The sequence below is a fragment of the Ursus arctos genome, unplaced genomic scaffold, assembly GCF_023065955.2.
Source record: "Ursus arctos isolate Adak ecotype North America unplaced genomic scaffold, UrsArc2.0 scaffold_5, whole genome shotgun sequence".
Classification (NCBI taxonomy): Eukaryota; Metazoa; Chordata; class Mammalia; order Carnivora; family Ursidae; genus Ursus; species Ursus arctos.
In genome coordinates, this window is record NW_026623067.1 from 134,156 (window position 1) to 160,297 (window position 26,142).

A 26,142-nucleotide genomic window follows, 5' to 3' on the forward strand; every position below is an offset into this window, starting at 1 on the left:
CCCTTGCCCCAGGCACCTGGGAGCATGTCTGCACGTGGAGAAAGACTTTCCCGTGGGAAGCCGGGTTTTGTCAAACGGGACCCAGTGCTCTGCTCCTCTCTTTTCACTCCTGCTGCCAGAAGCCCAGGGAGGATGGGAGGGCTTAGAACATGGCTGGGCACTGTGGTTTCTTCCAGAGAAGTGGAGGGCATTTGCTTTACCTTGCCACAACCACTTGGGATAGGGTGTGCACCTCAGGAAAACTGTTTCCGTGGGAAGCCGGCTTTTTGCAAAGGGGTCTCAGGGCCGTGGGCCTCGCTGTCCCTCCGGCTCCCCAAAGCACAGGGACGAGGTGAGGGGCTTAGACCATGCCTGGGCAATGTTGTTTCTTACACCTGGGTGTGTGGCATTTTGTTGAGCTGGCTACCCCCACTTGGGATAGGTGTTCCACAGCAAGCACCTATTGTTCGTCGGAAGCCGTTTTTGCCCCAGGGGTCCCCGGGCTGTGTTCGTTGGGGTTGAACTCCTGCTAGCAAAACCGCCGGGTTGAGGGAAGGGTTCAGACTGTGCCTGGGCCCTGTGGTCTCTTCCAGGTCAGTGTATGGCATTTCCTTCCCCTTGCCCCAGGCACCTGGGAGCATGTCTGCACGTGGAGAAAGACTTTCCCGTGGGAAGCCGGGTTTTGTCAAACGGGTCCCAGTGCTCTGCGCCTCTCTTTTCACTCCTGCTGCCAGAAGCCCAGGGAGGATGGGAGGGCCTAGAACATGGCTGGGCACTGTGGTTTCTTCCAGAGAAGTGGAGGGCATTTGCTTTACCTTGCCACAACCACTTGGGATAGGGTCTGCACCTCAGGAAAACTGTCTCCGTGGGAAGCCGGCTTTTTGCAAAGGGGTCTCAGGGCCGTGAGCCTCGGCTGTCCCTCCGGCTCCCCAAAGCACAGGGACGAGGTGAGGGTCTTAGACCATGCCTGGGCAATGTTGTTTCTTACACCTGGGTGTGTGGCATTTTGTTGAGCTGGCTACCCCCACTTGGGATAGGTGTTCCACAGCAAGCACCTATTGTTCGACGGAAGCCGTTTTTGCCCCAGGCGTCTCCGGGCTGTGTTCGTTGGGGTTGAACTGCTGCTAGCAAAACCGCCGGGTTGAGGGAAGGGTTCAGACTGTGCCTGGGCCCTGTGGTCTCTTCCAGGTCAGTGTATGGCATTTCCTTCCCCTTGCCCCAGGCACCTGGGAGCATGTCTGCACGTGGAGAAAGACTTTCCCGTGGGAAGCCGGGTTTTGTCAAACGGGACCCAGTGCTCTGCTCCTCTCTTTTCACTCCTGCTGCCAGAAGCCCAGGAAGAATGGGAGGGCCTAGAACATGGCTGGGCACTGTGGTTTCTTCCAGAGAAGTGGAGGGCATTTGCTTTACCTTGCCACAACCACTTGGGATAGGGTCTGCACCTCAGGAAAACTGTCTCCGTGGGAAGCCGGCTTTTTGCAAAGGGGTCTCAGGGCCGAGTGCCTCGGCTGTCCCTCCGGCTCCCCAAAGCACAGGGACGAGGTGAGGGGCTTAGACCATGCCTGGGCAATGTTGTTTCTTACACCTGGGTGTGTGGCATTTTGTTGAGCTGGCTACCCCCACTTGGGATAGGTGTTCCACAGCAAGCACCTATTGTTCGTCGGAAGCCGTTTTTGCCCCAGGGGTCTCCGGGCTGTGTTCGTTGGGGTTGAACTCCTGCTAGCAAAACCGCCGGGTTGAGGGAAGGGTTCAGACTGTGCCTGGGCCCTGTGGTCTTTTCCAGGTCAGTGTATGGCATTTCCTTCCCCTTGCCCCAGGCACCTGGGAGCATGTCTGCACGTGGAGAAAGACTTTCCCGTGGGAAGCCGGGTTTTGTCAAACGGGACCCAGTGCTCTGCTCCTCTCTTTTCACTCCTGCTGCCAGAAGACCAGGGAGGATGGGAGGGCTTAGAACATGGCTGGGCACTGTGGTTTCTTCCAGAGAAGTGGAGGGCATTTGCTTTACCTTGCCACAACCACTTTGGATAGGGTGTGCACCTCAGGAAAACTGTTTCCGTGGGAAGCCGGCTTTTTGCAAAGGGGTCTCAGGGACGTGGGCCTCGCTGTCCCTCCGGCTCCCCAAAGCACAGGGACGAGGTGAGGGGCTTAGACCATGCCTGGGCAATGTTGTTTCTTACACCTGGGTGTGTGGCATTTTGTTGAGCTGGCTACCCCCACTTGGGATAGGTGTTCCACAGCAAGCACCTATTGTTCGTCGGAAGCCGTTTTTGCCCCAGGGGTCTCCGGGCTGTGTTCGTTGGGGTTGAACTCCTGCTAGCAAAACCGCCGGGTTGAGGGAAGGGTTCAGACTGTGCCTGGGCCCTGTGGTCTCTTCCAGGTCAGTGTATGGCATTTCCTTCCCCTTGCCACAGGCACCTGGGAGCATGTCTGCACGTGGAGAAAGACTTTCCCGTGGGAAGACGGGTTTTGTCAAACGGGTCCCAGTGCTCTGCGCCTCTCTTTTCACTCCTGCTGCCAGAAGCCCAGGGAGGATGGGAGGGCCTAGAACATGGCTGGGCACTGTGGTTTCTTCCAGAGAAGTGGAGGGCATTTGCTTTACCTTGCCACAACCACTTGGGATAGGGTCTGCACCTCAGGAAAACTGTCTCCGTGGGAAGCCGGCTTTTTGCAAAGGGGTCTCAGGGCCGTGAGCCTCGGCTGTCCCTCCGGCTCCCCAAAGCACAGGGACGAGGTGAGGGTCTTAGACCATGCCTGGGCAATGTTGTTTCTTACACCTGGGTGTGTGGCATTTTGTTGAGCTGGCTACCCCCACTTGGGATAGGTGTTCCACAGCAAGCACCTATTGTTCGACGGAAGCCGTTTTTGCCCCAGGCGTCTCCGGGCTGTGTTCGTTGGGGTTGAACTGCTGCTAGCAAAACCGCCGGGTTGAGGGAAGGGTTCAGACTGTGCCTGGGCCCTGTGGTCTCTTCCAGGTCAGTGTATGGCATTTCCTTCCCCTTGCCCCAGGCACCTGGGAGCATGTCTGCACGTGGAGAAAGACTTTCCCGTGGGAAGCCGGGTTTTGTCAAACGGGACCCAGTGCTCTGCTCCTCTCTTTTCACTCCTGCTGCCAGAAGCCCAGGGAGGATGGGAGGGCTTAGAACATGGCTGGGCACTGTGGTTTCTTCCAGAGAAGTGGAGGGCATTTGCTTTACCTTGCCACAACCACTTGGGATAAGGTGTGCACCTCAGGAAAACTGTTTCCGTGGGAAGCCGGCTTTTTGCAAAGGGGTCTCAGGGCCGTGGGCCTCGGCTGTCCCTCCGGCTCCCCAAAGCACAGGGACGAGGTGAGGGGCTTAGACCATGCCTGGGCAATGTTGTTTCTTACACCTGGGTGTGTGGCATTTTGTTGAGCTGGCTACCCCCACTTGGGATAGGTGTTCCACAGCAAGCACCTATTGATCGTCGGAAGCCGTTTTTGCCCCAGGGGTCTCCGGGCTGTGTTCGTTGGGGTTGAACTCCTGCTAGCAAAACCGCCGGGTTGAGGGAAGGGTTCAGACTGTGCCTGAGCCCTGTGGTCTCTTCCAGGTCAGTGTATGGCATTTCCTTCCCCTTGCCACAGGCACCTGGGAGCATGTCTGCACGTGGAGAAAGACTTTCCCGTGGGAAGCCGGGTTTTGTCAAACGGGACCCAGTGCTCTGCTCCTCTCTTTTCACTCCTGCTGCCAGAAGACCAGGGAGGATGGGAGGGCTTAGAACATGGCTGGGCACTGTGGTTTCTTCCAGAGAAGTGGAGGGCATTTGCTTTACCTTGCCACAACCACTTTGGATAGGGTGTGCACCTCAGGAAAACTGTTTCCGTGGGAAGCCGGCTTTTTGCAAAGGGGTCTCAGGGACGTGGGCCTCGCTGTCCCTCCGGCTCCCCAAAGCACAGGGACGAGGTGAGGGGCTTAGACCATGCCTGGGCAATGTTGTTTCTTACACCTGGGTGTGTGGCATTTTGTTGAGCTGGCTACCCCCACTTGGGATAGGTGTTCCACAGCAAGCACCTATTGTTCGTCGGAAGCCGTTTTTGCCCCAGGGGTCTCCGGGCTGTGTTCGTTGGGGTTGAACTCCTGCTAGCAAAACCGCCGGGTTGAGGGAAGGGTTCAGACTGTGCCTGGGCCCTGTGGTCTCTTCCAGGTCAGTGTATGGCATTTCCTTCCCCTTGCCACAGGCACCTGGGAGCATGTCTGCACGTGGAGAAAGACTTTCCCGTGGGAAGACGGGTTTTGTCAAACGGGTCCCAGTGCTCTGCTCCTCTCTTTTCACTCCTGCTGCCAGAAGCCCAGGGAGGATGGGAGGGCCTAGAACATGGCTGGGCACTGTGGTTTCTTCCAGAGAAGTGGAGGGCATTTGCTTTACCTTGCCACAACCACTTGGGATAGGGTCTGCACCTCAGGAAAACTGTCTCCGTGGGAAGCCGGCTTTTTGCAAAGGGGTCTCAGGGCCGAGTGCCTCGGCTGTCCCTCCGGCTCCCCAAAGCACAGGGACGAGGTGAGGGGCTTAGACCATGCCTGGGCAATGTTGTTTCTTACACCTGGGTGTGTGGCATTTTGTTGAGCTGGCTACCCCCACTTGGGATAGGTGTTCCACAGCAAGCACCTATTGTTCGTCGGAAGCCGTTTTTGCCCCAGGGGTCTCCGGGCTGTGTTCGTTGGGGTTGAACTCCTGCTAGCAAAACCGCTGGGTTGAGGGAAGGGTTCAGACTGTGCCTGGGCCCTGTGGTCTCTTCCAGGTCAGTGTATGGCATTTCCTTCCCCTTGCCCCAGGCACCTGGGAGCATGTCTGCACGTGGAGAAAGACTTTCCCGTGGGAAGCCGGGTTTTGTCAAACGGGACCCAGTGCTCTGCTCCTCTCTTTTCACTCCTGCTGCCAGAAGCCCAGGGAGGATGGGAGGGCTTAGAACATGGCTGGGCACTGTGGTTTCTTCCAGAGAAGTGGAGGGCATTTTCTTTACCTTGCCACAACCACTTTGGATAGGGTGTGCACCTCAGGAAAACTGTTTCCGTGGGAAGCCGGCTTTTTGCAAAGGGGTCTCAGGGCTGTGGGCCTCGCTGTCCCTCCGGCTCCCCAAAGCACAGGGACGAGGTGAGGGGCTTAGACCATGCCTGGGCAATGTTGTTTCTTACACCTGGGTGTGTGGCATTTTGTTGAGCTGGCTACCCCCACTTGGGATAGGTGTTCCACAGCAAGCACCTATTGTTCGTCTGAAGCCGTTTTTGCCCCAGGGGTCTCCGGGCTGTGTTCGTTGGGGTTGAACTCCTGCTAGCAAAACCGCCGGGTTGAGGGAAGGGTTCAGACTGTGCCTGGGCCCTGTGGTCTCTTCCAGGTCAGTGTATGGCATTTCCTTCCCCTTGCCCCAGGCACCTGGGAGCATGTCTGCACGTGGAGAAAGACTTTCCCGTGGGAAGCCGGGTTTTGTCAAACGGGACCCAGTGCTCTGCTCCGCTCTTTTCACTCCTGCTGCCAGAAGCCCAGGGAGGATGGGAGGGCTTAGAACATGGCTGGGCACTGTGGTTTCTTCCAGAGAAGTGGAGGGCATTTGCTTTACCTTGCCACAACCACTTGGGATAGGGTCTGCACCTCAGGAAAACTGTCTCCGTGGGAAGCCGGCTTTTTGCAAAGGGGTCTCAGGGCCGAGTGCCTCGGCTGTCCCTCCGGCTCCCCAAAGCACAGGGACGAGGTGAGGGGCTTAGACCATGCCTGGGCAATTTTGTTTCTTACACCTGGGTGTGTGGCATTTTGTTGAGCTGGCTACCCCCACTTGGGATAGGTGTTCCACAGCAAGCACCTATTGTTTGTCGGAAGCCTTTTTTGCCCCAGGGGTCTCCGGGCTGTGTTCGTTGGGGTTGAACTCCTGCTAGCAAAACCGCCGGGTTGAGGGAAGGGTTCAGACTGTGCCTGGGCCCTGTGGTCTCTTCCAGGTCAGTGTATGGCATTTCCTTCCCCTTGCCCCAGGCACCTGGGAGCATGTCTGCACGTGGAGAAAGACTTTCCCGTGGGAAGCCGGGTTTTGTCAAACGGGACCCAGTGCTCTCCTCCTCTCTTTTCACTCCTGCTGCCAGAAGCCCAGGGAGGATGGGAGGGCTTAGAACATGGCTGGGCACTGTGGTTTCTTCCAGAGAAGTGGAGGGCATTTGCTTTACCTTGCCACAACCACTTGGGATAGGGTGTGCACCTCAGGAAAACTGTTTCCGTGGGAAGCCGGCTTTTTGCAAAGGGGTCTCAGGGCCGTGGGCCTCGCTGTCCCTCCGGCTCCCCAAAGCACAGGGACGAGGTGAGGGGCTTAGACCATGCCTGGGCAATGTTGTTTCTTACACCTGGGTGTGTGGCATTTTGTTGAGCTGGCTACCCCCACTTGGGATAGGTGTTCCACAGCAAGCACCTATTGTTCGTCGGAAGCCGTTTTTGCCCCAGGGGTCTCCGGGCTGTGTTCGTTGGGGTTGAACTCCTGCTAGCAAAACCGCCGGGTTGAGGGAAGGGTTCAGACTGTGCCTGGGCCCTGTGGTCTCTTCCAGGTCAGTGTATGGCATTTCCTTCCCCTTGCCACAGGCACCTGGGAGCATGTCTGCACGTGGAGAAAGACTTTCCGGTGGGAAGCCGGGTTTTGTCAAACGGGTCCCAGTGCTCTGCTCCTCTCTTTTCACTCCTGCTGCCAGAAGCCCAGGGAGGATGGGAGGGCCTAGAACATGGCTGGGCACTGTGGTTTCTTCCAGAGAAGTGGAGGGCATTTGCTTTACCTTGCCACAACCACTTGGGATAGGGTCTGCACCTCAGGAAAACTGTCTCCGTGGGAAGCCGGCTTTTTGCAAAGGGGTCTCAGGGCCGAGTGCCTCGGCTGTCCCTCCGGCTCCCCAAAGCACAGGGACGAGGTGAGGGGCTTAGACCATGCCTGGGCAATGTTGTTTCTTACACCTGGGTGTGTGGCATTTTGTTGAGCTGGCTACCCCCACTTGGGATAGGTGTTCCACAGCAAGCACCTATTGTTCGTCGGAAGCCGTTTTTGCCCCAGGGGTCTCCGGGCTGTGTTCGTTGGGGTTGAACTCCTGCTAGCAAAACCGCCGGGTTGAGGGAAGGGTTCAGACTGTGCCTGGGCCCTGTGGTCTCTTCCAGGTCAGTGTATGGCATTTCCTTCCCCTTGCCCCAGGCACCTGGGAGCATGTCTGCACGTGGAGAAAGACTTTCCCGTGGGAAGCCGGGTTTTGTCAAACGGGACCCAGTGCTCTGCTCCTCTCTTTTCACTCCTGCTGCCAGAAGCCCAGGGAGGATGGGAGGGCTTAGAACATGGCTGGGCACTGTGGTTTCTTCCAGAGAAGTGGAGGGCATTTGCTTTACCTTGCCACAACCACTTGGGATAGGGTGTGCACCTCAGGAAAACTGTTTCCGTGGGAAGCCGGCTTTTTGCAAAGGGGTCTCAGGGCCGTGGGCCTCGCTGTCCCTCCGCCTCCCCAAAGTACAGGGACGAGGTGAGGGGCTTAGACCATGCCTGGGCAATGTTGTTTCTTACACCTGGGTGTGTGGCATTTTGTTGAGCTGGCTACCCCCACTTGGGATAGGTGTTCCACAGCAAGCACCTATTGTTCGTCGGAAGCCGTTTTTGCCCCAGGGGTCTCCGGGCTGTGTTCGTTGGGGTTGAACTCCTGCTAGCAAAACCGCCGGGTTGAGGGAAGGGTTCAGACTGTGCCTGGGCCCTGTGGTCTCTTCCAGGTCAGTGTATGGCATTTCCTTCCCCTTGCCACAGGCACCTGGGAGCATGTCTGCACGTGGAGAAAGACTTTCCCGTGGGAAGACGGGTTTTGTCAAACGGGTCCCAGTGCTCTGCGCCTCTCTTTTCACTCCTGCTGCCAGAAGCCCAGGGAGGATGGGAGGGCCTAGAACATGGCTGGGCACTGTGGTTTCTTCCAGAGAAGTGGAGGGCATTTGCTTTACCTTGCCACAACCACTTGGGATAGGGTCTGCACCTCAGGAAAACTGTCTCCGTGGGAAGCCGGCTTTTTGCAAAGGGGTCTCAGGGCCGTGAGCCTCGGCTGTCCCTCCGGCTCCCCAAAGCACAGGGACGAGGTGAGGGTCTTAGACCATGCCTGGGCAATGTTTTTTCTTACACCTGGTTGTGTGGCATTTTGTTGAGCTGGCTACCCCCACTTGGGATAGGTGTTCCACAGCAAGCACCTATTGTTCGACGGAAGCCGTTTTTGCCCCAGGCGTCTCCGGGCTGTGCTCGTTGGGGTTGAACTCCTGCTAGCAAAACCGCCGGGTTGAGGGAAGGGTTCAGACTGTGCCTGGGCCCTGTGGTCTCTTCCAGGTCAGTGTATGGCATTTCCTTCCCCTTGCCCCAGGCACCTGGGAGCATGTCTGCACGTGGAGAAAGACTTTCCCGTGGGAAGCCGGGTTTTGTCAAACGGGACCCAGTGCTCTGCTCCTCTCTTTTCACTCCTGCTGCCAGAAGCCCAGGGAGGATGGGAGGGCCTAGAACATGGCTGGGCACTGTGGTTTCTTCCAGAGAAGTGGAGGGCATTTTCTTTACCTTGCCACAACCACTTGGGATAGGGTGTGCACCTCAGGAAAACTGTCTCCGTGGGAAGCCGGCTTTTTGCAAAGGGGTCTCAGGGCCGAGTGCCTCGGCTGTCCCTCCGGCTCCCCAAAGCACAGGGACGAGGTGAGGGGCTTAGACCATGCCTGGGCAATGTTGTTTCTTACACCTGGGTGTGTGGCATTTTGTTGAGCTGGCTACCCCCACTTGGGATAGGTGTTCCACAGCAAGCACCTATTGTTCGACGGAAGCCGTTTTTGCCCCAGGGGTCTCCGGGCTGTGTTCGTTGGGGTTGAACTCCTGCTAGCAAAACCGCCGGGTTGAGGGAAGGGTTCAGACTGTGCCTGGGCCCTGTGGTCTCTTCCAGGTCAGTGTATGGCATTTCCTTCCCCTTGCCCCAGGCACCTGGGAGCATGTCTGCACGTGGAGAAAGACTTTCCCGTGGGAAGCCGGGTTTTGTCAAACGGGACCCAGTGCTCTGCTCCTCTCTTTTCACTCCTGCTGCCAGAAGCCCAGGGAGGATGGGAGGGCTTAGAACATGGCTGGGCACTGTGGTTTCTTCCAGAGAAGTGGAGGGCATTTGCTTTACCTTGCCACAACCACTTGGGATAGGGTCTGCACCTCAGGAAAACTGTCTCCGTGGGAATCCGGCTTTTTGCAAAGGGGTCTCAGGGCCGTGGGCCTCGCTGTCCCTCCGGCTCCCCAAAGCACAGGGACGAGGTGAGGGGCTTAGACCATGCCTGGGCAATGTTGTTTCTTACACCTGGGTGTGTGGCATTTTGTTGAGCTGGCTACCCCCACTTGGGATAGGTGTTCCACAGCAAGCACCTATTGTTCGTCGGAAGCCGTTTTTGCCCCAGGGGTCTCCGGGCTGTGTTCGTTGGGGTTGAACTCCTGCTAGCAAAACCGCCGGGTTGAGGGAAGGGTTCAGACTGTGCCTGGGCCCTGTGGTCTCTTCCAGGTCAGTGTATGGCATTTCCTTCCCCTTGCCCCAGGCACCTGGGAGCATGTCTGCACGTGGAGAAAGACTTTCCCGTGGGAAGACGGGTTTTGTCAAACGGGTCCCAGTGCTCTGCGCCTCTCTTTTCACTCCTGCTGCCAGAAGCCCAGGGAGGATGGGAGGGCCTAGAACATGGCTGGGCACTGTGGTTTCTTCCAGAGAAGTGGAGGGCATTTGCTTTACCTTGCCACAACCACTTGGGATAGGGTCTGCACCTCAGGAAAACTGTCTCCGTGGGAAGCCGGCTTTTTGCAAAGGGGTCTCAGGGCCGTGAGCCTCGGCTGTCCCTCCGGCTCCCCAAAGCACAGGGACGAGGTGAGGGTCTTAGACCATGTCTGGGCAATGTTGTTTCTTACACCTGGGTGTGTGGCATTTTGTTGAGCTGGCTACCCCCACTTGGGATAGGTGTTCCACAGCAAGCACCTATTGTTCGTCGGAAGCCGTTTTTGCCCCAGGGGTCTCCGGGCTGTGTTCGTTGGGGTTGAACTCCTGCTAGCAAAACCGCCGGGTTGAGGGAAGGGTTCAGACTGTGCCTGGGCCCTGTGGTCTCTTCCAGGTCAGTGTATGGCATTTCCTTCCCCTTGCCACAGGCACCTGGGAGCATGTCTGCACGTGGAGAAAGACTTTCCCGTGGGAAGACGGGTTTTGTCAAACGGGTCCCAGTGCTCTGCGCCTCTCTTTTCACTCCTGCTGCCAGAAGCCCAGGGAGGATGGGAGGGCCTAGAACATGGCTGGGCACTGTGGTTTCTTCCAGAGAAGTGGAGGGCATTTGCTTTACCTTGCCACAACCACTTGGGATAGGGTCTGCACCTCAGGAAAACTGTCTCCGTGGGAAGCCGGCTTTTTGCAAAGGGGTCTCAGGGCCGTGAGCCTCGGCTGTCCCTCCGGCTCCCCAAAGCACAGGGACGAGGTGAGGGTCTTAGACCATGCCTGGGCAATGTTTTTTCTTACACCTGGGTGTGTGGCATTTTGTTGAGCTGGCTACCCCCACTTGGGATAGGTGTTCCACAGCAAGCACCTATTGTTCGACGGAAGCCGTTTTTGCCCCAGGCGTCTCCGGGCTGTGCTCGTTGGGGTTGAACTCCTGCTAGCAAAACCGCCGGGTTGAGGGAAGGGTTCAGACTGTGCCTGGGCCCTGTGGTCTCTTCCAGGTCAGTGTATGGCATTTCCTTCCCCTTGCCCCAGGCACCTGGGAGCATGTCTGCACGTGGAGAAAGACTTTCCCGTGGGAAGCCGGGTTTTGTCAAACGGGACCCAGTGCTCTGCTCCTCTCTTTTCACTCCTGCTGCCAGAAGCCCAGGGAGGATGGGAGGGCCTAGAACATGGCTGGGCACTGTGGTTTCTTCCAGAGAAGTGGAGGGCATTTTCTTTACCTTGCCACAACCACTTGGGATAGGGTGTGCACCTCAGGAAAACTGTCTCCGTGGGAAGCCGGCTTTTTGCAAAGGGGTCTCAGGGCCGAGTGCCTCGGCTGTCCCTCCGGCTCCCCAAAGCACAGGGACGAGGTGAGGGGCTTAGACCATGCCTGGGCAATGTTGTTTCTTACACCTGGGTGTGTGGCATTTTGTTGAGCTGGCTACCCCCACTTGGGATAGGTGTTCCACAGCAAGCACCTATTGTTCGACGGAAGCCGTTTTTGCCCCAGGGGTCTCCGGGCTGTGTTCGTTGGGGTTGAACTCCTGCTAGCAAAACCGCCGGGTTGAGGGAAGGGTTCAGACTGTGCCTGGGCCCTGTGGTCTCTTCCAGGTCAGTGTATGGCATTTCCTTCCCCTTGCCCCAGGCACCTGGGAGCATGTCTGCACGTGGAGAAAGACTTTCCCGTGGGAAGACGGGTTTTGTCAAACGGGTCCCAGTGCTCTGCGCCTCTCTTTTCACTCCTGCTGCCAGAAGCCCAGGGAGGATGGGAGGGCCTAGAACATGGCTGGGCACTGTGGTTTCTTCCAGAGAAGTGGAGGGCATTTGCTTTACCTTGCCACAACCACTTGGGATAGGGTCTGCACCTCAGGAAAACTGTCTCCGTGGGAAGCCGGCTTTTTGCAAAGGGGTCTCAGGGCCGTGAGCCTCGGCTGTCCCTCCGGCTCCCCAAAGCACAGGGACGAGGTGAGGGTCTTAGACCATGCCTGGGCAATGTTGTTTCTTACACCTGGGTGTGTGGCATTTTGTTGAGCTGGCTACCCCCACTTGGGATAGGTGTTCCACAGCAAGCACCTATTGTTCGACGGAAGCCGTTTTTGCCCCAGGCGTCTCCGGGCTGTGTTCGTTGGGGTTGAACTCCTGTTAGCAAAACCGCCGGGTTGAGGGAAGGGTTCAGACTGTGCCTGGGCCCTGTGGTCTCTTCCAGGTCAGTGTATGGCATTTCCTTCCCCTTGCCCCAGGCACCTGGGAGCATGTCTGCACGTGGAGAAAGACTTTCCCGTGGGAAGCCGGGTTTTGTCAAACGTGACCCAGAGCTCTGCTCCTCTCTTTTCACTCCTGCTGCCAGAAGCCCAGGGAGGATGGGAGGGCCTAGAACATGGCTGGGCACTGTGGTTTCTTCCAGAGAAGTGGAGGGCATTTGCTTTACCTTGCCACAACCACTTGGGATAGGGTCTGCACCTCAGGAAAACTGTCTCCGTGGGAAGCCGGCTTTTTGCAAAGGGGTCTCAGGGCCGAGTGCCTCGGCTGTCCCTCCGGCTCCCCAAAGCACAGGGACGAGGTGAGGGGCTTAGACCATGCCTGGGCAATGTTGTTTCTTACACATGGGTGTGTGGCATTTTGTTGAGCTGGCTACCCCCACTTGAGATAGGTGTTCCACAGCAAGCACCTATTGTTCGACGGAAGCCGTTTTTGCCCCAGGGGTCTCCGGGCTGTGTTCGTTGGGGTTGAACTCCTGCTAGCAAAACCGCCGGGTTGAGGGAAGGGTTCAGACTGTGCCTGGGCCCTGTGGTCTCTTCCAGGTCAGTGTATGGCATTTCCTTCCCCTTGCCCCAGGCACCTGGAAGCATGTCTGCACGTGGAGAAAGACTTTCCCGTGGGAAGCCGGGTTTTGTCAAACGGGACCCAGTGCTCTGCTCCTCTCTTTTCACTCCTGCTGCCAGAAGCCCAGGGAGGATGGGAGGGCTTAGAACATGGCTGGGCACTGTGGTTTCTTCCAGAGAAGTGGAGGGCATTTGCTTTACCTTGCCACAACCACTTTGGATAGGGTGTGCACCTCAGGAAAACTGTTTCCGTGGGAAGCCGGCTTTTTGCAAAGGGGTCTCAGGGCCGTGGGCCTCGCTGTCCCTCCGGCTCCCCAAAGCACAGGGACGAGGTGAGGGGCTTAGACCATGCCTGGGCAATGTTGTTTCTTACACCTGGGTGTGTGGCATTTTGTTGAGCTGGCTACCCCCACTTGGGATAGGTGTTCCACAGCAAGCACCTATTGTTCGTCGGAAGCCGTTTTTGCCCCAGGGGTCTCCGGGCTGTGTTCGTTGGGGTTGAACTCCTGCTAGCAAAACCGCCGGGTTGAGGGAAGGGTTCAGACTGTGCCTGGGCCCTGTGGTCTCTTCCAGGTCAGTGTATGGCATTTCCTTCCCCTTGCCACAGGCACCTGGGAGCATGTCTGCACGTGGAGAAAGACTTTCCCGTGGGAAGACGGGTTTTGTCAAACGGGTCCCAGTGCTCTGCGCCTCTCTTTTCACTCCTGCTGCCAGAAGCCCAGGGAGGATGGGAGGGCCTAGAACATGGCTGGGCACTGTGGTTTCTTCCAGAGAAGTGGAGGGCATTTGCTTTACCTTGCCACAACCACTTGGGATAGGGTCTGCACCTCAGGAAAACTGTCTCCGTGGGAAGCCGGCTTTTTGCAAAGGGTTCTCAGGGCCGTGAGCCTCGGCTGTCCCTCGGGCTCCCCAAAGCACAGGGACGAGGTGAGGGTCTTAGACCATGCCTGGGCAATGTTTTTTCTTACACCTGGGTGTGTGGCATTTTGTTGAGCTGGCTACCCCCACTTGGGATAGGTGTTCCACAGTAAGCACCTATTGTTCGACGGAAGCCGTTTTTGCCCCAGGGGTCTCCGGGCTGTGTTCGTTGGGGTTGAACTCCTGCTAGCAAAACCGCCGGGTTGAGGGAAGGGTTCAGACTGTGCCTGGGCCCTGTGGTCTCTTCCAGGTCAGTGTATGGCATTTCCTTCCCCTTGCCACAGGCACCTGGGAGCATGTCTGCACGTGGAGAAAGACTTTCCCGTGGGAAGACGGGTTTTGTCAAACGGGTCCCAGTGCTCTGCGCCTCTCTTTTCACTCCTGCTGCCAGAAGCCCAGGGAGGATGGGAGGGCCTAGAACATGGCTGGGCACTGTGGTTTCTTCCAGAGAAGTGGAGGGCATTTGCTTTACCTTGCCACAACCACTTGGGATAGGGTCTGCACCTCAGGAAAACTGTCTCCGTGGGAAGCCGGCTTTTTGCAAAGGGGTCTCAGGGCCGTGAGCCTCGGCTGTCCCTCCGGCTCCCCAAAGCACAGGGACGAGGTGAGGGGCTTAGACCATGCCTGGGCAATGTTGTTTCTTACACCTGGGTGTGTGGCATTTTGTTGAGCTGGCTACCCCCACTTCGGATAGGTGTTCCACAGCAAGCACCTATTGTTCGACGGAAGCCGTTTTTGCCCCAGGCGTCTCCGGGCTGTGTTCGTTGGGGTTGAACTGCTGCTAGCAAAACCGCCGGGTTGAGGGAAGGGTTCAGACTGTGCCTGGGCCCTGTGGTCTCTTCCAGGTCAGTGTATGGCATTTCCTTCCCCTTGCCCCAGGCACCTGGGAGCATGTCTGCACGTGGAGAAAGACTTTCCCGTGAGAAGCCGGGTTTTGTCAAACGGGACCCAGTGCTCTGCTCCTCTCTTTTCACTCCTGCTGCCAGAAGCCCAGGGAGGATGGGAGGGCTTAGAACATGGCTGGGCACTGTGGTTTCTTCCAGAGAAGTGGAGGGCATTTGCTTTACCTTGCCACAACCACTTGGGATAGGGTCTGCACCTCAGGAAAACTGTCTCCGTGGGAAGCCGGCTTTTTGCAAAGGGGTCTCAGGGCCGTGAGCCTCGGCTGTCCCTCCGGCTCCCCAAAGCACAGGGACGAGGTGAGGGTCTTAGACCATGCCTGGGCAATGTTTTATCTTACACCTGGGTGTGTGGCATTTTGTTGAGCTGGCTACCCCCACTTGGGATAGGTGTTCCACAGCAAGCACCTATTGTTCGACGGAAGCCGTTTTTGCCCCAGGCGTCTCCGGGCTGTGTTCGTTGGGGTTGAACTCCTGTTAGCAAAACCGCCGGGTTGAGGGAAGGGTTCAGACTGTGCCTGGGCCCTGTGGTCTCTTCCAGGTCAGTGTATGGCATTTCCTTCCCCTTGCCCCAGGCACCTGGGAGCATGTCTGCACGTGGAGAAAGACTTTCCCGTGGGAAGCCGGGTTTTGTCAAACGGGACCCAGTGCTCTGCTCCTCTCTTTTCACTCCTGCTGCCAGAAGCCCAGGGAGGATGGGAGGGCCTAGAACATGGCTGGGCACTGTGGTTTCTTCCAGAGAAGTGGAGGGCATTTTCTTTACCTTGCCACAACCACTTGGGATAGGGTCTGCACCTCAGGAAAACTGTCTCCGTGGGAAGCCGGCTTTTTGCAAAGGGGTCTCAGGGCCGAGTGCCTCGGCTGTCCCTCCGGCACCCCAAAGCACAGGGACGAGGTGAGGGGCTTAGACCATGCCTGGGCAATGTTGTTTCTTACACCTGGGTGTGTGGCATTTTTTTGAGCTGGCTACCCCCACTTGGGATAGGTGTTCCACAGCAAGCACCTATTGTTCGTCGGAAGCCGTTTTTGCCCCAGGGGTCTCCGGGCTGTGTTCGTTGGGGTTGAACTCCTGCTAGCAAAACCGCCGGGTTGAGGGAAGGGTTCAGACTGTGCCTGGGCCCTGTGGTCTCTTCCAGGTCAGTGTATGGCATTTCCTTCCCCTTGCCCCAGGCACCTGGGAGCATGTCTGCACGTGGAGAAAGACTTTCCCGTGGGAAGCCGGGTTTTGTCAAACGGGACCCAGTGCTCTGCTCCTCTCTTTTCACTCCTGCTGCCAGAAGCCCAGGGAGGATGGGAGGCCTTAGAACATGGCTGGGCACTGTGGTTTCTTCCAGAGAAGTGGAGGGCATTTGCTTTACCTTGCCACAACCACTTGGGATAGGGTCTGCACCTCAGGAAAACTGTCTCCGTGGGAATCCGGCTTTTTGCAAAGGGGTCTCAGGGCCATGGGCCTCGCTGTCCCTCCGGCTCCCCAAAGCACAGGGACGAGGTGAGGGGCTTAGACCATGCCTGGGCAATGTTGTTTCTTACACCTGGGTGTGTGGCATTTTGTTGAGCTGGCTACCCCCACTTGGGATAGGTGTTCCACAGCAAGCACCTATTGTTCGTCGGAAGCCGTTTTTGCCCCAGGGGTCTCCGGGCTGTGTTCCTTGGGGTTGAACTCCTGCTAGCAAAACCGCCGGGTTGAGGGAAGGGTTCAGACTGTGCCTGGGCCCTGTGGTCTCTTCCAGGTCAGTGTATGGCATTTCCTTCCCCTTGCCACAGGCACCTGGGAGCATGTCTGCACGTGGAGAAAGACTTTCCCGTGGGAAGACGGGTTTTGTCAAACGGGTCCCAGTGCTCTGCGCCTCTCTTTTCACTCCTGCTGCCAGAAGCCCAGGGAGGATGGGAGGGCCTAGAACATGGCTGGGCACTGTGGTTTCTTCCAGAGAAGTGGAGGGCATTTGCTTTACCTTGCCACAACCACTTGGGATAGGGTCTGCACCTCAGGAAAACTGTCTCCGTGGGAAGCCGGCTTTTTGCAAAGGGGTCTCAGGGCCGTGAGCCTCGGCTGTCCCTCCGGCTCCCCAAAGCACAGGGACGAGGTGAGGGTCTTAGACCATGCCTGGGCAATGTTGTTTCTTACACCTGGGTGTGTGGCATTTTGTTGAGCTGGCTACCCCCACTTGGGATAGGTGTTCCACAGCAAGCACCTATTGTTCGACGGAAGCCGTTTTTGCCCCAGGCGTCTCCGGGCTGTGTTCGTTGGGGTTGAACTGCTGCTAGCAAAACCGCCGGGTTGAGGGAAGGGTTCAGACTGTGCCTGGGCCCTGTGGTCTCTTCCAGGTCAGTGTATGGCATTTCCTTCCCCTTGCCCCAGGCACCTGGGAGCATGTCTGCACGTGGAGAAAGACTTTCCCGTGGGAAGCCGGGTTTTGTCAAACGGGACCCAGTGCTCTGCTCCTCTCTTTTCACTCCTGCTGCCAGAAGCCCAGGGAGGATGGGAGGGCTTAGAACATGGCTGGGCACTGTGGTTTCTTCCAGAGAAGTGGAGGGCATTTGCATTACCTTGCCACAACCACTTGGGATAGGGTGTGCACCTCAGGAAAACTGTTTCCGTGGGAAGCCGGCTTTTTGCAAAGGGGTCTCAGGGCCGTGGGCCTCGGCTGTCCCTCCGGCTCCCCAAAGCACAGGGACTAGGTGAGGGGCTTAGACCATGCCTGGGCAATGTTGTTTCTTACACCTGGGTGTGTGGCATTTTGTTGAGCTGGCTACCCCCACTTCGGATAGGTGTTCCACAGCAAGCACCTATTGATCGTCGGAAGCCATTTTTGCCCCAGGGGTCTCCGGGCTGTGTTCGTTGGGGTTGAACTCCTGCTAGCAAAACCGCCGGGTTGAGGGAAGGGTTCAGACTGTGCCTGAGCCCTGTGGTCTCTTCCAGGTCAGTGTATGGCATTTCCTTCCCCTTGCCACAGGCACCTGGGAGCATGTCTGCACGTGGAGAAAGACTTTCCCGTGGGAAGCCGGGTTTTGTCAAACGGGACCCAGTGCTCTGCTCCTCTCTTTTCACTCCTGCTGCCAGAAGCCCAGGAAGAATGGGAGGGCCTAGAACATGGCTGGGCACTGTGGTTTCTTCCAGAGAAGTGGAGGGCATTTGCTTTACCTTGCCACAACCACTTGGGATAGGGTCTGCACCTCAGGAAAACTGTCTCCGTGGGAAGCCGGCTTTTTGCAAAGGGGTCTCAGGGCCGAGTGCCTCGGCTGTCCCTCCGGCTCCCCAAAGCACAGGGACGAGGTGAGGGGCTTAGACCATGCCTGGGCAATGTTGTTTCTTACACCTGGGTGTGTGGCATTTTGTTGAGCTGGCTACCCCCACTTGGGATAGGTGTTCCACAGCAAGCACCTATTGTTCGTCGGAAGCCGTTTTTGCCCCAGGGGTCTCCGGGCTGTGTTCGTTGGGGTTGAACTCCTGCTAGCAAAACCGCCGGGTTGAGGGAAGGGTTCAGACTGTGCCTGGGCCCTGTGGTCTCTTCCAGGTCAGTGTATGGCATTTCCTTCCCCTTGCCCCAGGCACCTGGGAGCATGTCTGCACGTGGAGAAAGACTTTCCCGTGGGAAGCCGGGTTTTTTCAAACGGGACCCAGTGCTCTGCTCCTCTCTTTTTCACTCCTGCTGCCAGAAGCCCAGGGAGGATGGGAGGGCTTAGAACATGGCTGGGCACTGTGGTTTCTTCCAGAGAAGTGGAGGGCATTTGCTTTACCTTGCCACAACCACTTGGGATAGGGTGTGCACCTCAGGAAAGCTGTTTCCGTGGGAAGCCGGCTTTTTGCAAAGGGGTCTCAGGGCCGTGGGCCTCGCTGTCCCTCCGGCTCCCCAAAGCACAGGGACGAGGTGAGGGGCTTAGACCATGCCTGGGCAATGTTGTTTCTTACACCTGGGTGTGTGGCATTTTGTTGAGCTGGCTACCCCCACTCGGGATAGGTGTTCCACAGCAAGCACCTATTGTTCGTCGGAAGCCGTTTTTGCCCCAGGGGTCTCCGGGCTGTGTTCGTTGGGGTTGAACTCCTGCTAGCAAAACCGCCGGGTTGAGGGAAGGGTTCAGACTGTGCCTGGGCCCTGTGGTCTCTTCCAGGTCAGTGTATGGCATTTCCTTCCCCTTGCCCCAGGCACCTGGGAGCATGTCTGCACGTGGAGAAAGACTTTCCCGTGGGAAGCCGGGTTTTGTCAAACGGGACCCAGTGCTCTGCTCCTCTCTTTTCACTCCTGCTGCCAGAAGCCCAGGGAGGATGGGAGGGCTTAGAACATGGCTGGGCACTGTGGTTTCTTCCAGAGAAGTGGAGGGCATTTGCTTTACCTTGCCACAACCACTTGGGATAGGGTGTGCACCTCAGGAAAACTGTTTCCGTGGGAAGCCGGCTTTTTGCAAAGGGGTCTCAGGGCCGTGGGCCTCGCTGTCCCTCCGGCTCCCCAAAGCACAGGGACGAGGTGAGGGGCTTAGACCATGCCTGGGCAATGTTGTTTCTTACACCTGGGTGTGTGGCATTTTGTTGAGCTGGCTACCCCCACTTGGGATAGGTGTTCCACAGCAAGCACCTATTGTTCGTCGGAAGCCGTTTTTGCCCCAGGGGTCTCCGGGCTGTGTTCGTTGGGGTTGAACTCCTGCTAGCAAAACCGCCGGGTTGAGGGAAGGGTTCAGACTGTGCCTGGGCCCTGTGGTCTCTTCCAGGTCAGTGTATGGCATTTCCTTCCCCTTGCCCCAGGCACCTGGGAGCATGTCTGCACGTGGAGAAAGACTTTCCCGTGGGAAGCCGGGTTTTGTCAAACGGGACCCAGTGCTCTGCTCCTCTCTTTTCACTCCTGCTGCCAGAAGCCCAGGGAGGATGGGAGGGCTTAGAACATGGCTGGGCACTGTGGTTTCTTCCAGAGAAGTGGAGGGCATTTGCTTTACCTTGCCACAACCACTTGGGATAGGGTGTGCACCTCAGGAAAACTGTTTCCGTGGGAAGCCGGCTTTTTGCAAAGGGGTCTCAGGGCCGTGGGCCTCGCTGTCCCTCCGGCTCCCCAAAGCACAGGGACGAGGTGAGGGGCTTAGACCATGCCTGGGCAATGTTGTTTCTTACACCTGGGTGTGTGGCATTTTGTTGAGCTGGCTACCCCCACTTGGGATAGGTGTTCCACAGCAAGCACCTATTGTTCGTCGGAAGCCGTTTTTGCCCCAGGGGTCTCCGGGCTGTGTTCGTTGGGGTTGAACTCCTGCTAGCAAAACCGCCGGGTTGAGGGAAGGGTTCAGACTGTGCCTGGGCCCTGTGGTCTCTTCCAGGTCAGTGTATGGCATTTCCTTCCCCTTGCCCCAGGCACCTGGGAGCATGTCTGCACGTGGAGAAAGACTTTCCCGTGGGAAGCCGGGTTTTGTCAAACGGGACCCAGTGCTCTGCTCCTCTCTTTTCACTCCTGCTGCCAGAAGCCCAGGGAGGATGGGAGGGCTTAGAATATGGCTGGGCACTGTGGTTTCTTCCAGAGAAGTGGAGGGCATTTGCTTTACCTTGCCACAACCACTTGGGATAGGGTCTGCACCTCAGGAAAACTGTTTCCGTGGGAAGCCGGCTTTTTGCAAAGGGGTCTCAGGGCCGTGGGCCTCGCTGTCCCTCCGGCTCCCCAAAGCACAGGGACGAGGTGAGGGGCTTAGACCATGCCTGGGCAATGTTGTTTCTTACACCTGGGTGTGTGGCATTTTGTTGAGCTGGCTACCCCCACTTGGGATAGGTGTTCCACAGCAAGCACCTATTGTTCGTCGGAAGCCGTTTTTGCCCCAGGGGTCTCCGGGCTGTGTTCGTTGGGGTTGAACTCCTGCTAGCAAAACCGCCGGGTTGAGGGAAGGGTTCAGACTGTGCCTGGGCCCTGTGGTCTCTTCCAGGTCAGTGTATGGCATTTCCTTCCCCTTGCCCCAGGCACCTGGGAGCATGTCTGCACGTGGAGAAAGACTTTCCCGTGGGAAGCCGGGTTTTGTCAAACGGGACCCAGTGCTCTGCTCCTCTCTTTTCACTCCTGCTGCCAGAAGCCCAGGGAGGATGGGAGGGCTTAGAACATGGCTGGGCACTGTGGTTTCTTCCAGAGAAGTGGAGGGCATTTGCTTTACCTTGCCACAACCACTTGGGATAGGGTGTGCACCTCAGGAAAACTGTTTCCGTGGGAAGCCGGCTTTTTGCAAAGGGGTCTCAGGGCCGTGGGCCTCGCTGTCCCTCCGGCTCCCCAAAGCACAGGGACGAGGTGAGGGGCTTAGACCATGCCTGGGCAATGTTGTTTCTTACACCTGGGTGTGTGGCATTTTGTTGAGCTGGCTACCCCCACTTGGGATAGGTGTTCCACAGCAAGCACCTATTGTTCGTCGGAAGCCGTTTTTGCCCCAGGGGTCCCCGGGCTGTGTTCGTTGGGGTTGAACTCCTGCTAGCAAAACCGCCGGGTTGAGGGAAGGGTTCAGACTGTGCCTGGGCCCTGTGGTCTCTTCCAGGTCAGTGTATGGCATTTCCTTCCCCTTGCCCCAGGCACCTGGGAGCATGTCTGCACGTGGAGAAAGACTTTCCCGTGGGAAGCCGGGTTTTGTCAAACGGGTCCCAGTGCTCTGCTCCTCTCTTTTCACTCCTGCTGCCAGAAGCCCAGGGAGGATGGAAGGGCTTAGAACATGGCTGGGCACTGTGGTTTCTTCCAGAGAAGTGGAGGGCATTTGCTTTACCTTGCCACAACCACTTGGGATAGGGTCTGCACCTCAGGAAAACTGTCTCCGTGGGAAGCCGGCTTTTTGCAAAGGGGTCTCAGGGCCGTGGGCCTCGGCTGTCCCTCCGGCTCCCCAAAGCACAGGGACGAGGTGAGGGGCTTAGACCATGCCTGGGCAATGTTGATTCTTACACCTGGGTGTGTGGCATTTTGTTGAGCTGGCTACCCCCACTTGGGATAGGTGTTCCACAGCAAGCACCTATTGTTCGTCGGAAGCCGTTTTTGCCCCAGGGGTCTCCGGGCTGTGTTCGTTGGGGTTGAACTCCTGCTAGCAAAACCGCCGGGTTGAGGGAAGGGTTCAGACTGTGCCTAGGCCCTGTGGTCTCTTTCAGGTCAGTGTATGGCATTTCCTTCCCCTTGCCACAGGCACCTGGGAGCATATCTGCACGTGGAGAAAGACTTTCCCGTGGGAAGCCGGGTTTTGTCAAACGGGTCCCAGTGCTCTGCTCCTCTCTTTTCAATCCTGCTGCCAGAAGCCCAGGGAGGAAGGGAGGGCTTAGAACATGGCTGGGCACTGTGGTTTCTTCCAGAGAAGTGGAGGGCATTTGCTTTACCTTGCCACAACCACTTTGGATAGGGTGTGCACCTCAGGAAAACTGTCTCCGTGGGAAGCCGGCTTTTTGCAAAGGGGTCTCAGGGCCGTGGGCCTCGCTGTCCCTCCGGCTCCCCAAAGCACAGGGACGAGGTGAGGGGCTTAGACCATGCCTGGGCAATGTTGTTTCTTACACCTGGGTGTGTGGCATTTTGTTGAGCTGGCTACCCCCACTTGGGATAGGTGTTCCACAGCAAGCACCTATTGTTCGTCGGAAGCCGTTTTTGCCCCAGGGGTCTCCGGGCTGTGTTCGTTGGGGTTGAACTCCTGCTAGCAAAACCGCCGGGTTGAGGGAAGGGTTCAGACTGTGCCTGGGCCCTGTGGTCTCTTCCAGGTCAGTGTATGGCATTTCCTTCCCCTTGCCCCAGGCACCTGGGAGCATGTCTGCACGTGGAGAAAGACTTTCCCGTGGGAAGCCGGGTTTTGTCAAACGGGACCCAGTGCTCTGCTCCTCTCTTTTCACTCCTGCTGCCAGAAGCCCAGGGAGGATGGGAGGGCTTAGAACATGGCTGGGCACTGTGGTTTCTTCCAGAGAAGTGGAGGGCATTTGCTTTACCTTGCCACAACCACTTGGGATAGGGTGTGCACCTCAGGAAAACTGTTTCCGTGGGAAGCCGGCTTTTTGCAAAGGGGTCTCAGGGCCGTGGGCCTCGCTGTCCCTCCGGCTCCCCAAAGCACAGGGACGAGGTGAGGGGCTTAGACCATGCCTGGGCAATGTTGTTTCTTACACCTGGGTGTGTGGCATTTTGTTGAGCTGGCTACCCCCACTTGGGATAGGTGTTCCACAGCAAGCACCTATTGTTCGTCGGAAGCCGTTTTTGCCCCAGGGGTCCCCGGGCTGTGTTCGTTGGGGTTGAACTCCTGCTAGCAAAACCGCCGGGTTGAGGGAAGGGTTCAGACTGTGCCTGGGCCCTGTGGTCTCTTCCAGGTCAGTGTATGGCATTTCCTTCCCCTTGCCCCAGGCACCTGGGAGCATGTCTGCACGTGGAGAAAGACTTTCCCGTGGGAAGCCGGGTTTTGTCAAACGGGTCCCAGTGCTCTGCTCCTCTCTTTTCACTCCTGCTGCCAGAAGCCCAGGGAGGATGGGAGGGCTTAGAACATGGCTGGGCACTGTGGTTTCTTCCAGAGAAGTGGAGGGCATTTGCTTTACCTTGCCACAACCACTTGGGATAGGGTCTGCACCTCAGGAAAACTGTCTCCGTGGGAAGCCGGCTTTTTGCAAAGGGGTCTCAGGGCCGTGGGCCTCGGCTGTCCCTCCGGCTCCCCAAAGCACAGGGACGAGGTGAGGGGCTTAGACCATGCCTGGGCAATGTTGATTCTTACACCTGGGTGTGTGGCATTTTGTTGAGCTGGCTACCCCCACTTGGGATAGGTGTTCCACAGCAAGCACCTATTGTTCGTCGGAAGCCGTTTTTGCCCCAGGGGTCTCCGGGCTGTGTTCGTTGGGGTTGAACTCCTGCTAGCAAAACCGCCGGGTTGAGGGAAGGGTTCAGACTGTGCCTAGGCCCTGTGGTCTCTTTCAGGTCAGTGTATGGCATTTCCTTCCCCTTGCCACAGGCACCTGGGAGCATATCTGCACGTGGAGAAAGACTTTCCCGTGGGAAGCCGGGTTTTGTCAAACGGGTCCCAGTGCTCTGCTCCTCTCTTTTCAATCCTGCTGCCAGAAGCCCAGGGAGGAAGGGAGGGCTTAGAACATGGCTGGGCACTGTGGTTTCTTCCAGAGAAGTGGAGGGCATTTGCTTTACCTTGCCACAACCACTTTGGATAGGGTGTGCACCTCAGGAAAACTGTCTCCGTGGGAAGCCGGCTTTTTGCAAAGGGGTCTCAGGGCCGTGGGCCTCGCTGTCCCTCCGGCTCCCCAAAGCACAGGGACGAGGTGAGGGGCTTAGACCATGCCTGGGCAATGTTGTTTCTTACACCTGGGTGTGTGGCATTTTGTTGAGCTGGCTACCCCCACTTGGGATAGGTGTTCCACAGCAAGCACCTATTGTTCGTCGGAAGCCGTTTTTGCCCCAGGGGTCTCCGGGCTGTGTTCGTTGGGGTTGAACTCCTGCTAGCAAAACCGCCGGGTTGAGGGAAGGGTTCAGACTGTGCCTGGGCCCTGTGGTCTCTTCCAGGTCAGTGTATGGCATTTCCTTCCCCTTGCCCCAGGCACCTGGGAGCATGTCTGCACGTGGAGAAAGACTTTCCCGTGGGAAGACGGTTTTTGTCAAACGGGTCCCAGTGCTCTGCTCCTCTCTTTTCACTCCTGCTGCCAGAAGCCCAGGGAGGATGGGAGGGCTTAGAACATGGCTGGGCACTATGGTTTCTTCCAGAGAAGTGGAGGGCATTTGCTTTACCTTGCCACAACCACTTGGGATAGGGTGTGCACCTCAGGAAAACTGTTTCCGTGGGAAGCCGGCTTTTTGCAAAGGGGTCTCAGGGCCGTGGGCCTCGCTGTCCCTCCGGCTCCCCAAAGCACAGGGACGAGGTGAGGGGCTTAGACCATGCCTGGGCAATGTTGTTTCTTACACCTGGGTGTGTGGCATTTTGTTGAGCTGGCTACCCCCACTCGGGATAGGTGTTCCACAGCAAGCACCTATTGTTCGTCGGAAGCCGTTTTTGCCCCAGGGGTCTCCGGGCTGTGTTCGTTGGGGTTGAACTCCTGCTAGCAAAACCGCCGGGTTGAGGGAAGGGTTCAGACTGTGCCTGGGCCCTGTGGTCTCTTCCAGGTCAGTGTATGGCATTTCCTTCCCCTTGCCCCAGGCACCTGGGAGCATGTCTGCACGTGGAGAAAGACTTTCCCGTGGGAAGCCGGGTTTTGTCAAACGGGACCCAGTGCTCTGCTCCTCTCTTTTCACTCCTGCTGCCAGAAGCCCAGGGAGGATGGGAGGGCTTAGAACATGGCTGGGCACTGTGGTTTCTTCCAGAGAAGTGGAGGGCATTTGCTTTACCTTGCCACAACCACTTGGGATAGGGTGTGCACCTCAGGAAAACTGTTTCCGTGGGAAGCCGGCTTTTTGCAAAGGGGTCTCAGGGCCGTGGGCCTCGCTGTCCCTCCGGCTCCCCAAAGCACAGGGACGAGGTGAGGGGCTTAGACCATGCCTGGGCAATGTTGTTTCTTACACCTGGGTGTGTGGCATTTTGTTGAGCTGGCTACCCCCACTTGGGATAGGTGTTCCACAGCAAGCACCTATTGTTCGTCGGAAGCCGTTTTTGCCCCAGGGGTCTCCGGGCTGTGTTCGTTGGGGTTGAACTCCTGCTAGCAAAACCGCCGGGTTGAGGGAAGGGTTCAGACTGTGCCTGGGCCCTGTGGTCTCTTCCAGGTCAGTGTATGGCATTTCCTTCCCCTTGCCCCAGGCACCTGGGAGCATGTCTGCACGTGGAGAAAGACTTTCCCGTGGGAAGCCGGGTTTTGTCAAACGGGACCCAGTGCTCTGCTCCTCTCTTTTCACTCCTGCTGCCAGAAGCCCAGGGAGGATGGGAGGGCTTAGAATATGGCTGGGCACTGTGGTTTCTTCCAGAGAAGTGGAGGGCATTTGCTTTACCTTGCCACAACCACTTGGGATAGGGTGTGCACCTCAGGAAAACTGTTTCCGTGGGAAGCCGGCTTTTTGCAAAGGGGTCTCAGGGCCGTGGGCCTCGCTGTCCCTCCGGCTCCCCAAAGCACAGGGACGAGGTGAGGGGCTTAGACCATGCCTGGGCAATGTTGTTTCTTACACCTGGGTGTGTGGCATTTTGTTGAGCTGGCTACCCCCACTCGGGATAGGTGTTCCACAGCAAGCACCTATTGTTCGTCGGAAGCCGTTTTTGCCCCAGGGGTCTCCGGGCTGTGTTCGTTGGGGTTGAACTCCTGCTAGCAAAACCGCCGGGTTGAGGGAAGGGTTCAGACTGTGCCTGGGCCCTGTGGTCTCTTCCAGGTCAGTGTATGGCATTTCCTTCCCCTTGCCCCAGGCACCTGGGAGCATGTCTGCACGTGGAGAAAGACTTTCCCGTGGGAAGCCGGGTTTTGTCAAACGGGACCCAGTGCTCTGCTCCTCTCTTTTCACTCCTGCTGCCAGAAGCCCAGGGAGGATGGGAGGGCTTAGAACATGGCTGGGCACTGTGGTTTCTTCCAGAGAAGTGGAGGGCATTTGCTTTACCTTGCCACAACCACTTGGGATAGGGTGTGCACCTCAGGAAAACTGTTTCCGTGGGAAGCCGGCTTTTTGCAAAGGGGTCTCAGGGCCGTGGGCCTCGCTGTCCCTCCGGCTCCCCAAAGCACAGGGACGAGGTGAGGGGCTTAGACCATGCCTGGGCAATGTTGTTTCTTACACCTGGGTGTGTGGCATTTTGTTGAGCTGGCTACCCCCACTTGGGATAGGTGTTCCACAGCAAGCACCTATTGTTCGTCGGAAGCCGTTTTTGCCCCAGGGGTCTCCGGGCTGTGTTCGTTGGGGTTGAACTCCTGCTAGCAAAACCGCCGGGTTGAGGGAAGGGTTCAGACTGTGCCTGGGCCCTGTGGTCTCTTCCAGGTCA